This window comes from Grammomys surdaster, unplaced genomic scaffold (genome assembly GCF_004785775.1).
Source record: "Grammomys surdaster isolate TR1022 unplaced genomic scaffold, NIH_TR_1.0 362, whole genome shotgun sequence".
Lineage (NCBI taxonomy): Eukaryota > Metazoa > Chordata > Mammalia > Rodentia > Muridae > Grammomys > Grammomys surdaster.
Window position 1 is genome coordinate 774,378 of NW_021604781.1, and position 10,074 is coordinate 784,451.

General features: G+C 46.2%; 1 pseudogene; it reads left to right on the top strand.

Annotated features, from left to right (window-relative positions):
* Positions 1–200: 200 nt before the first annotated feature.
* LOC114631419 overlaps positions 201–10,074 on the top strand; it is a 15,178-nt pseudogene continuing 5,304 nt past the window's right edge.

The window sequence follows — 10,074 nt, forward strand, 5'->3', positions numbered from 1 at the left end:
AATTGAAGAAATGCAAGGTCAAAAAATTGGAAGGGGAGCCTGGAAAAAGGGAAGTGAGAGTGGACAAGGTACTCAGTCCCCCGGGAGTGGCGGTGGCAACCGGGATGGCATGATGGCTGAGCTGGGGGCATTTCTGCTGCTGCTACAGCAGTGGTGGCGGGCAGCTGCAGGATCTGTGGAGGCCGCAGTCCACACCAGCCATGCCAAATAAAAACAAGAAAGAGAAAGAACAACCAAAACTAGTGAAAAGTGGAAAAGGTTCAAAAGAAGGACAAGATAAAGCAGAAGTAGAGATAGCCAGCAGGAAAAACAGCCTCGGAGCTGTCCAGTCTTCGACACCTACTAAAATAAAGTACCAGTCCCTCAGCCAATTGTAGTCCCTGTGAAGAAAGACAAATGGAAGAACCCTTCACTGTTTAATGCCAGCAATAATAGAGAACTGCAAAAATTCCCATCTTTACAAAATGTTCCTCCTGCGGGTCAAGAGAAGCTTTTCATCCAGAAGCTATGTCAGTGCTGTGTCCTCTTTGACTTTGTTTCTGATCCACTGAGTGACCTGAATTGGAAAGCAGTAAAGCAAGCTGTGCTAAGTGAGATGGTGGAGTATATCACCCAGAACCAGAATGCGATCACAGAGCCCATTTACCCCAAAGCTGTCCACATGTTTGCAGTTAATATGTTTCGAACCTTGCTACCCTCCTCCAATCCTACGGGAGCAGAATTCGACCCAGGAGGAGATGAACCAACGTTAGAAGCAGCCTGGCCTCATCCGTAGCTTCTGAATTTTTCTTAAGATTTTTAGAGTTTCCAGATTTCCAGACCAATATAGCAAAGAAATATATTGATCAGAAGTTTCTATTGCAGCTTCTAGAACTCTTTGACAGTGAGAATCTTTGGGAGAGAGATTTTCTAAAAATGACCCAGCACAGAATCTATGTGAAGTTCTTAGGCCTGCGTGCTTACATCAGGAAACAGATCAATAATATATTTTATAGGTTTATCTATGAGACAGAGCACCACAGTGACATAGCAGAATTACTGGAGATCCTGAGAAGTATAATTAATGAATTTGCCTTACCATTAAAGGAAGAGCACAAGATTTTCCTGTTGAAGGTGTTGCTGCCCTTATACAAAGTGAAGTCCCTGTGTGTCTACCATCCCAAGCTGGTGTACTGTGTCATGCAGTTTTTAGAGAAGAACAGCACCCTCACTGAACCAGTGGTAATGGCACTTCTCAAATACTGGCCAAAGACTCACAGTCCAAAAGAAGTAATGTTCTTATATGAATTAGATGTAATTGAACCATCAGAATTTGTGAAGATTATGGAGCCTCTCTTCCAACAGTCAGCCAAATGTGTTTCTAGCCCTCACTTCCAGGTGTCAGAGTGGGCACTCTATAACTGGAATAATGAGTATATCATGAGTTTAATCAGTAACAATGCAGCAAAAATTCTGCCCATCATGTTTCCATCCTTATACCGCGGTTCAGAGCCGTCCTGGGATACGTCCTGCTTTCTCTCTGGCTCCTACTGGAGAAATCCTTAGTTCTGCCTTCTCTGCCTATTGTCTGTCCTTGGTGCGCCAATCTGTTAATTGTCTGTTTTTGTTTCATTGTTTTATGTTAAAAAAAGTGTTTATTGGGTATGATTAAAAATTCAACTTTGATAATAGAAATTTGGTTTAACTAGTAACTCAGAGCTGGAGATATGACTCAGCTATTAAAGGCCAGGCTATAGTGGAAAAAGCACGTTTAACTTTGAAAAATTATCTTGAAAAAAACAAAAAAGGGGGAGATTACCTTACCTCATGCAAGATTATCCTTTATTTTATATATTTTAAATTTTTTATTAGTGGATAAGGATGCATTGTCTGCAGCAGATAGACATTGGAAATGAGTGCAGAAGGCACTGGGCTTAGTGAAATGGAAAGAATTGTCATGAGATGTATGGAAAGTCCCTGACTCTGTGTTAGTCAGAGAGGTTCTGTTTGTGTTTTTCCTAAAGATGCTGAAAGTCCTGTTTGGATTCCTGAGCGTTGTGTGTGCCCTGTCACTACGTTGTGTGCAGCCTTGCCCAAGTGGAGATCTACTGGAGCCTTGTGAAGAACCCCCCCCCCCATTCTGATGTCAATGGGGATAAGCAGCTCGACCTGGCCAGTCATAGTTCCCACCAACAAGACTACTGGAAAAGCTGCTGCTAATTCTGAGAAACCAACAATTTCCTTATGTTAATATTAATGTTACTTGTGTGCAGCCTCTATGGAGAGAAGTTTCTAGCAGGACTCAAACTGGCCAGAAGGCTTCTTGAAGGATGGGCTAGAGGTCCTTGTCTTTGGGAGTCCTAGCCTTTGGGGCAGCCACAGCAGGATTTATATTTTTTTGCCACTTTCACAGACAGCAAATCCAGTCACAGGCAGTTACTAAGCAGGTGCTCATGTTGCTGGCACGAGAGAACCCTTCTGCCCAGGTTTGGCTCAGCCTTTACTGAGAATAGTTAGTCAATGATGGGCAACTCCTTTTGCAGCCCTTACCTACCTAAGACAGGGGCCCTGAGGCTGGCAGGGATTCCCAATGACAGGTAATTGGTATTGATGGAAGGTGACCTAAGACAGATGTTATTCACCTATAATATAAAAGCGGGGGACCTGTAGGACCCCGAAGGGCTGCTATGCCCTGGCTGAGACTTTCTGTATGCTTCTGTCTACTAAGAAACATTATGCGGTTCCTCTAGGATCAAAACATCCTGACTAAGGCATGGTGCCCCAGGAAGGGAATTTACACTTGACATCCTATTGCCCCCCAGTTAAGTTCCTGTTTTTCCTGAGTTTGTATTTTTCCTTCCCTGGCTTGGTGTCTGTATATTGAACCTGCTCAGTAAAAATTTTGACATTCTCTCACAACGGATGACCCAAGTCTGAGTATTTCTTTAATCCCCCAGACCTACGCCCAAGCTTGGTACTGTGGGCAGCTGTCATCCATAAAAATAAAGTTATGTATGTACATATACATATATAACATACATATATATATGTATATATACATATATATGTATGTGTATATTATATATGTTTATATATCAAATGTATGTATATGTGTATATTATACATGTATGTATATTATTTGCTATGTACGTATGTAATATATATATACACACATATACATATACACATAAAACTTTATGTAGACTTTTCCAAGTCTCTAGCTATCTCAGTCTCACTGGGGTTTAACAGGTGGTCCTGGAGTTCTGGGTTGGAGCCCCTGGCATGCCAGTGCTGGGGCAGAGTAGTGGACAGAGCAACTGAAAGGCAAGCAGGGAAGGGGATGAATTAGGAAACCTGGCAGTAGCCCTAGGAGGAACTCCACACTGCCCATACAGAACAGGAGTGGCAGATGGGCTAACTGCCAGGCAGGGGGGGGGCAGAAAAGTGGGTGTCCATCCTGCATATGGAAAATCTCCTCATTAGACCCTTGCTTCTAGAAACCAGAGGGATTTAGAAACATTGACTTGCAGGTAGTGGTGGTGGTGGTGGTGGTGGTGGGCAGCAGCAGTTAGAGGGGCGGGGAGTCAGATTTCTGTGAGTTCCAGGCCAGCCCGGTCTATAGGGCGAGTGCCAGGACAGCCAGGGCTACACAGAGAAACCCTGTCTTAAAAACACCAAACAAGAAATGCTGGTGTAGTTCAGTAGTGCCTTTCTTAACCTGACTAGCTTCTTACAGATGAATTCTAAACTCCTTCTTGCATCCTCAAGCCTGCCTACCAGCCCTTACTGAGGTCATTGCTTCAGAGCCCCCTCCCCATCTGCCTTGTGTCACTCCAGCCACACTGGTTTCCCAGCTCTGTCTCCACTCAAGATCTTTGCCCATTTGTCTTAGTTTGCTTTTCCACTGCTTTGATAAACCACCATGACCAGAAGCACCTTGGTGTGGAAGGGGCTTACTTGGCTCATGGGTCTCAACTGAAGTTTATAGCAGAGGGACGCCAAGGCAAGAAAGCAAACAGGCAGGAACCTAGATGAAGAAATGGAAGCAGAGACCATGGAGACATGTTCCTTACTGGCTTACTCCTCATGGCATGGTCAGTTTGCTTTATTATACAACCTAGGACCACCCGCCTATGGATGGCACCACCCATAGTGGGCTGGGCCCTCCCACATTTATCAATCATCAACTAAGAAAATACCACCACCACCCTACAGCCTTGCCTATGAGCCAATCCGATGGATGCATTTTCTTAGCTGTGAAATGAGAAATGCTTTTTCCAAACGCTAGCTTGTACCAAGTTGACAAAAAAACTAACCAGAACCCATGTTGTTCTCTCTGCCTAGAACTTTCTTCCCGGCTTTCCTTCTGATCACCTTTTCTTACCCTTAGCTCCCAGTTAACATGTCACCTCCTTTCCCAGAAGCCATGGCCACTTGTCCTACTGAAAGGACACTATAAACCCCATTTGTCTCCATTTAAGGAGCAGGCCTGATTTCAAAAAAGGCCATAAGGCACCAGCTCCAGGAATAAGTCCCAGAAACTAGGTCATAAGACACCACCTCTAGGAACAGACTGTAAAACCCAGAACAAGATCATAAAACCCCTCCCAAAGAACAGCCTGGGGATAACCACAAAAATGGGGAAATATCTCAGAATTGGCCATCTGTGCTAGGCAGCCCTATCTCATCCTATGATTTAAATGATCAAGACATAGGAATGCAGACCACTGACCGCCTAGCACTCACCAATGAAATTATAGATTACCTAATCCCTTTAGAGAGTATTCTCAGTTCCCTATAAGAAGACCTGTGTGTATCGTTGTCTGGGTTTGCCATTTTGGAGAATGGTTGACCCCCACATGCTGGATGTTTCTGTAGAATAAACTCTCTTTGCTTTTGCATACTATTTGAGTCTGGGGTCTTCCTTCAGATCCTTACACTACCTAAATAGCATCCTCTATCTCTGTCGTTTATTGCTGTGCTAGGTAGACCTTTCCACCAGTTCTTCTTCCTGGGGCTTGGCAGTGCAGATGTGAGAGTGTTATCTGAAGCAAGCAGGAACACAGGACAGTAGTGTAACTGGGATGAATGTGTTAGGACATGGTGCAATCGTATGACTATAAGACATGTTCCTTGACTACAGCGCTGTGAAGCAGGCGGACCTTTGAGAATCATTTTGGCAGAGAAGCCATCAGGATCTGTCATCACTGTGACTGTAACAATCAACTGAGACACTGGGGACAGTCTCACATTGTCTAGCTCCTTCCACCCAGCTTCCTTCCCTTCTCCTCCTCTCCTTGTGCACACCAGACACAGCACTGCTCAGGGGAAAGAGGGAAGGTCAGAAGAGTTGCTTTGGAAAATGCCTTTATTGTTCTTGTTAGTAGTTGGGCCAGAGCCTCCTGTAATCAAGCCCTTCTTCCCATGAGTGGTCCCTGTCTCAGGCCAACCCACAGTGCTGGAATCAAACATCTCAACCTGGTGTGGTCCCTGCCATAATTCAGGGTGTTTATTCTCAAATGAGGGAGTACCCCAGCTCTGATCAGAGGGGAAGCCTGTTCAGTCTGTATTCACAAGTGAGAAGTGAGAAAAGGTTAGGAAAGCAACATCTTGGGGATGATCTTGGGCGTGTGGCAGAGTTAGGAAGAGAGGACAGAAGATCTCTCCTCCTTGTTTTCAAGCATCAAATCTTAAATGTCCTCCACAGGGCCCAGTGACAAAAGGTTGATCTCTGGATAGCACTGTTAGAAGGTCCTGGCACCTTTACATGCTCCTTGGGTCACTGGAGACATGCCTGAGAAAGGAACTGTGGACCCTGGCCTTCATTCTTCCTTCTTGCTTCTTGGCTGTGGGGTGAGTAGTTTCCTCTGCCATATTTTTCACCCTGACACATAGCTTGGGCACCAGAAGCCAGAAGGTCTGAGTCCCCCCATCTCAGGCTGTCGCCTCCAGAGCTGTTGGCTAAATAAACCTTTTCCTTTCAGATAAATTATCTTCAGTATTCTTCATTTTTTTACCTTTTAAATAAAAACAAAATTGTGGGGAAGGAGAGATGCCTCAGAGGTAAAGAGCATTGACTGCTCTTCCAGAGGCCCTGAGTTCAATTCCCAGCAACCATATGGTGGCTCACAACCATCTGTAATGGCATCCAGTGCCCTCTTCTGGTGTGTCTGAGGATAGCGATAGTATACTCACATACATGAAATAAATAAAATCTTTTTTTTTTAATTGTGTATATGTGTGGGGGTCTGTGCACGTGAGTGCCAGTGCCTGTGGAAGCCAGAAGCATCGGATCCCCTGGAGCTGGAGTTACAGGTTCTTGTGAGTCAGTGGTATGGAGACTGGGACTCAAGCAGGCCATGGAGGAGGAAGAGAAGCCAGAGACAGTAGCCATGGTTTTCCAAAGGAAACTGATGCTTTTCAAGCCAGCATGAGTGGGAAGGGCAGTCCCAAAAAATGGGAGAAGAAAGACCATTGAACCAAATCATCACGGACAAATTAAAGCAGGCAATTAATTAGACCACATTTTTTTTCCCGGTACAATGGCAGCCGGCCCCTAAGGTGGGTTCAAGAAGTCAGCATTGGATGTAAGGAGGTTTTTATAGCTTGGGTAGGGAGTTTACAAATGGAGGATTTGGAGGGCAAAATAGGTGGGGTTACAGGAGCAGAACGTAAGCATAACAACTTAGTCCTTCCTGAAACAGACATGGTTGAAGGTGGGCATAACAACGTAGTCATAACAACATAGTCACAGGTAGTTATAGAGCATTATGAAACAAAGGTATGGTTTTGAGATGGTTATAAACATCTTTTTGAGGCAAAGGCATGATCACCATCCTGGGAACAGGCAGTACAGAAGTCTTTGTGGTCAAGGTTACATGGTGACTCCTCATGGCTCCAATTCCCATCACACTCTGTTGGACTCTAAGGTCCAAAACCAGGGGACACACTCCCCCAGAAACATTCACGGACCGGATTCAATGCAATAACATGAGGTTTATTGATGATAAGATGTTAACCAGTGCACTGGGGTCCCTACATGCAGACAAGAGGAACCCCAAGCCAAAGTTGGGAACAGTTTTTATACAGAGTTCACTAGGGAAACTACAAAGGCTGACCTTCTCAGGTCGGGTCTCTAGGTGACTCAGATTATGACAATGAGTGTCCTGGAATGTGTCTGTGTGCTCTGGGCCTTCCTCATCCACAGGTGGGTTCCCTCCTCTGTGGTTTGAGGAATGTTAATCAGCCTCTCCCTTTTTCTTCTGAATGTTAATTTAGCAAGTGTCTTCTGACTAAGGAATGTGCCCCTCCTGGACAGTGGGATTCTTTCAAATTTAAGTTCAAACCGAGACCCGAAAGTCTTACAACTCCTCACTCCTCTCTGAGCCTCATTCTCTCTCTCTCCTCCCCCCCCCCACCCTTACCTCTGGCTGGCAGAAGTTCCACCCTATTCTTTCTTCTGCCCAGCCATTGGGTAATCAGCATTTATTGGCAAGGCAAAGAATAAATAGTAAGAGCAGGCGGTGGTGGCGCGTGCTTTTAATCCCAGCACTTGGAAGGCAGAAGCAGGCGGATTTCTGAGTTCGAGAGTTTGAGGCTAGCCTGGTCTATGGAGTGAGTTCCAGGACAGCCAGGGCTACACAGAGAAATCCTGTCTCAAAAAAACAAAACAAAACAAAACAAAACAAAACAAACAAACAAAAAGAATAAATAGTAAGAATTGTTTACACAAACTTGAGATAGATTCTTGACATAAACATTACAATGCCATGTCTGGATTAAAACAAAGTTACGAGGGCAGAGAAACCAGCATTTGAACAATTGAAGGACAACCTTTACACAGTGCACAAAAACAAAAACATTGTGCCTACAGAAAGAGTTTATTTGGCTTATACTTCCAGATCACAGTCCATCTTTGGAGGAAGTCAGGACAGGAACTCAAGCAGAGCAGGAACCTGGAGGCAGGAGCTGATGCAGAGGCCATGGAGGGGTGCTGCTTACTAGCAAACATCACATGGGTTACTCAGTCTGCTTTCTTATAGAACTCAGGATACCTGCCCAGGGATACACCACCCACAATGGTCTGGGTCCTCCCCGATTGGCCACCAATTGAGAAAATGCCTTACAGCTGGATCTCTTGGAGGCTTTTTCTTAACTGAGACTCCTTCCTCTCTAATGACTCCAACTGTGTCAAGTACACCAGGAAAATCCAGGTTTAAAAACAACAACAACAACAACAACAACAACAAAAAACCAACCTTACTTTTTCTTTAAGAGCTGTTTGGCTTACTTGGATGCAAACATTATATCAAGGGGCCATTGTCTCTCCATCTGTGAAAAGGGCTTAATTACATCTAGTTTTGCAAATTGCAAAAGTTAAATCCGAGTTGGGCATGGTGGATCATATCTTTCATTCTAGCACTCAGGAGGCAGAAGCAGGTGGGACTCTTTAGAGTTCAAGGCCAGTCTGTTGGAGATAGTGAGACCCTGTCTCAAAAAAAGGAGGAGGAGGAGGATGAGAAAGAGGATGAGAAGGAGGAGGAGGAGGAGGAGGAGGAGGAGGAGGAGGAGGAGGAGGAGGAGAAAAAGAAAAACACTCTCTATCCCACCCCGGGGTGGGTATCAAAAGCCAGAATGAAGGAAATGAAATGTGGAGTTGTGTGTTGTGTACCTGCCTCCTACCCCCCACCCCGTTGCAAGAGGATTAGACACTGGCCGGGGAACCACTCATTTTTTTCAATTTCTTGCCAGCCTTTCCTTCTCCTGGCATTTCCCCAGATGTGCTAGATGGCTTGGGCAGTGGTGGCATGTTTTAGCTTCTGACCCCCTGGGAAAGGCCTTAACTCTGAAGAGTCAACCATTGGAGACCTTTGTGCCCCCTCACCCCTGCAGATCCATACTTTAGGAAAAGGATCCCCAAAGCTAGACCCATCCCTAGACTAGACCCTGAGTCGGCAGGATGCTGGGGAAGCAGGTGCGCTGCTAGCTTGCTTCCTCTCTACTGTCTCCCAGACTGGAGCTTTCCAGCTATTCGAGTTTCAAATAGAGTAGGTTGAGCAGAGAAATCAGCTGAATTTTGGATATCCCAAAGAGTCAGCTCCTACAAGTAGGACCACCTGCCTAAGCAAAGTTTCCAACAAGGAGAGGAGTGGAGGCCAAGGAGAGGGACCAATCGCCACTTTGGAAATTCCGCAGGCCAGCTCTCTTCCACGAGTGGCCCCAGGTGGAGGTGTGTGGGACAGCCCTATCTTTGTACAGTTGAGCGCACAAGCCCTCTGGGCGTGGAGTGGGGAGAGGTGCTCAGGATCAGGTTGAAATGTAGACCTAACCTATTAACCGCGCCCTCTGTGCGCGTCTCCCAGTGCCCAACAGAGCAGGTACCTCAGTTCCCTTTTATTGGGGACGATTCGAAAGACTTCTGTCTCCAAAAGCAGGTGCCCGATGCAAGTTTGCCGCTCTCCTTCCCCCCCCAACTCCCCCCTGCCTCCCACCCTGAGTCGCACCCTTAGCAGTACTTAACTATGTTCTGGTTTGGCAGGACCTCCGGAGCTCTCATGGGAATAAAGCAGAAGAAGGTGTGAGCAGGTGTGTGTGCACCCGGTAGTGTGCCTTTAAGGAAAGAAGTCTGAACCAGAAAAGGCTGGCGGAACAGGTTCCCCCACCCCCACGGGAACCGGCTGAGAAAAAAGCAAACCCAGAACAAAACCCCAGTCGCCCTATGAGCTTTTTGTTTTGAGTCAAATGCGCAAAGCCAGGTGGCTCCTTTAACACCCCAGAGATTTTCCCCAGGATCTCCTCTGCGCGCCGTGGGGTGCTGGGTTCTGGGGGACACACCCCGTGCGCCCCACTGAGCCCCAGCCTGGCTGGGATGCTCTACTGATAAGGTAGCTTGGGTCAGAGGGAAAGCGTCTGTGGGTTACAAAGGGTTTGGAAATGTGAAGGGGGTCTGGGGACCACGCAAAGGCTGCCATGGTGATTCCCCAGAGCCTAGGTCCCTGCCTCCAAGAACTTTACGCAAAATGGATTTGGGGGTTGGGGGGCTGGGGGGACGGCCATAAGAAAAAGAAAAGACTACCAACTCTTTTATCCTGGCGC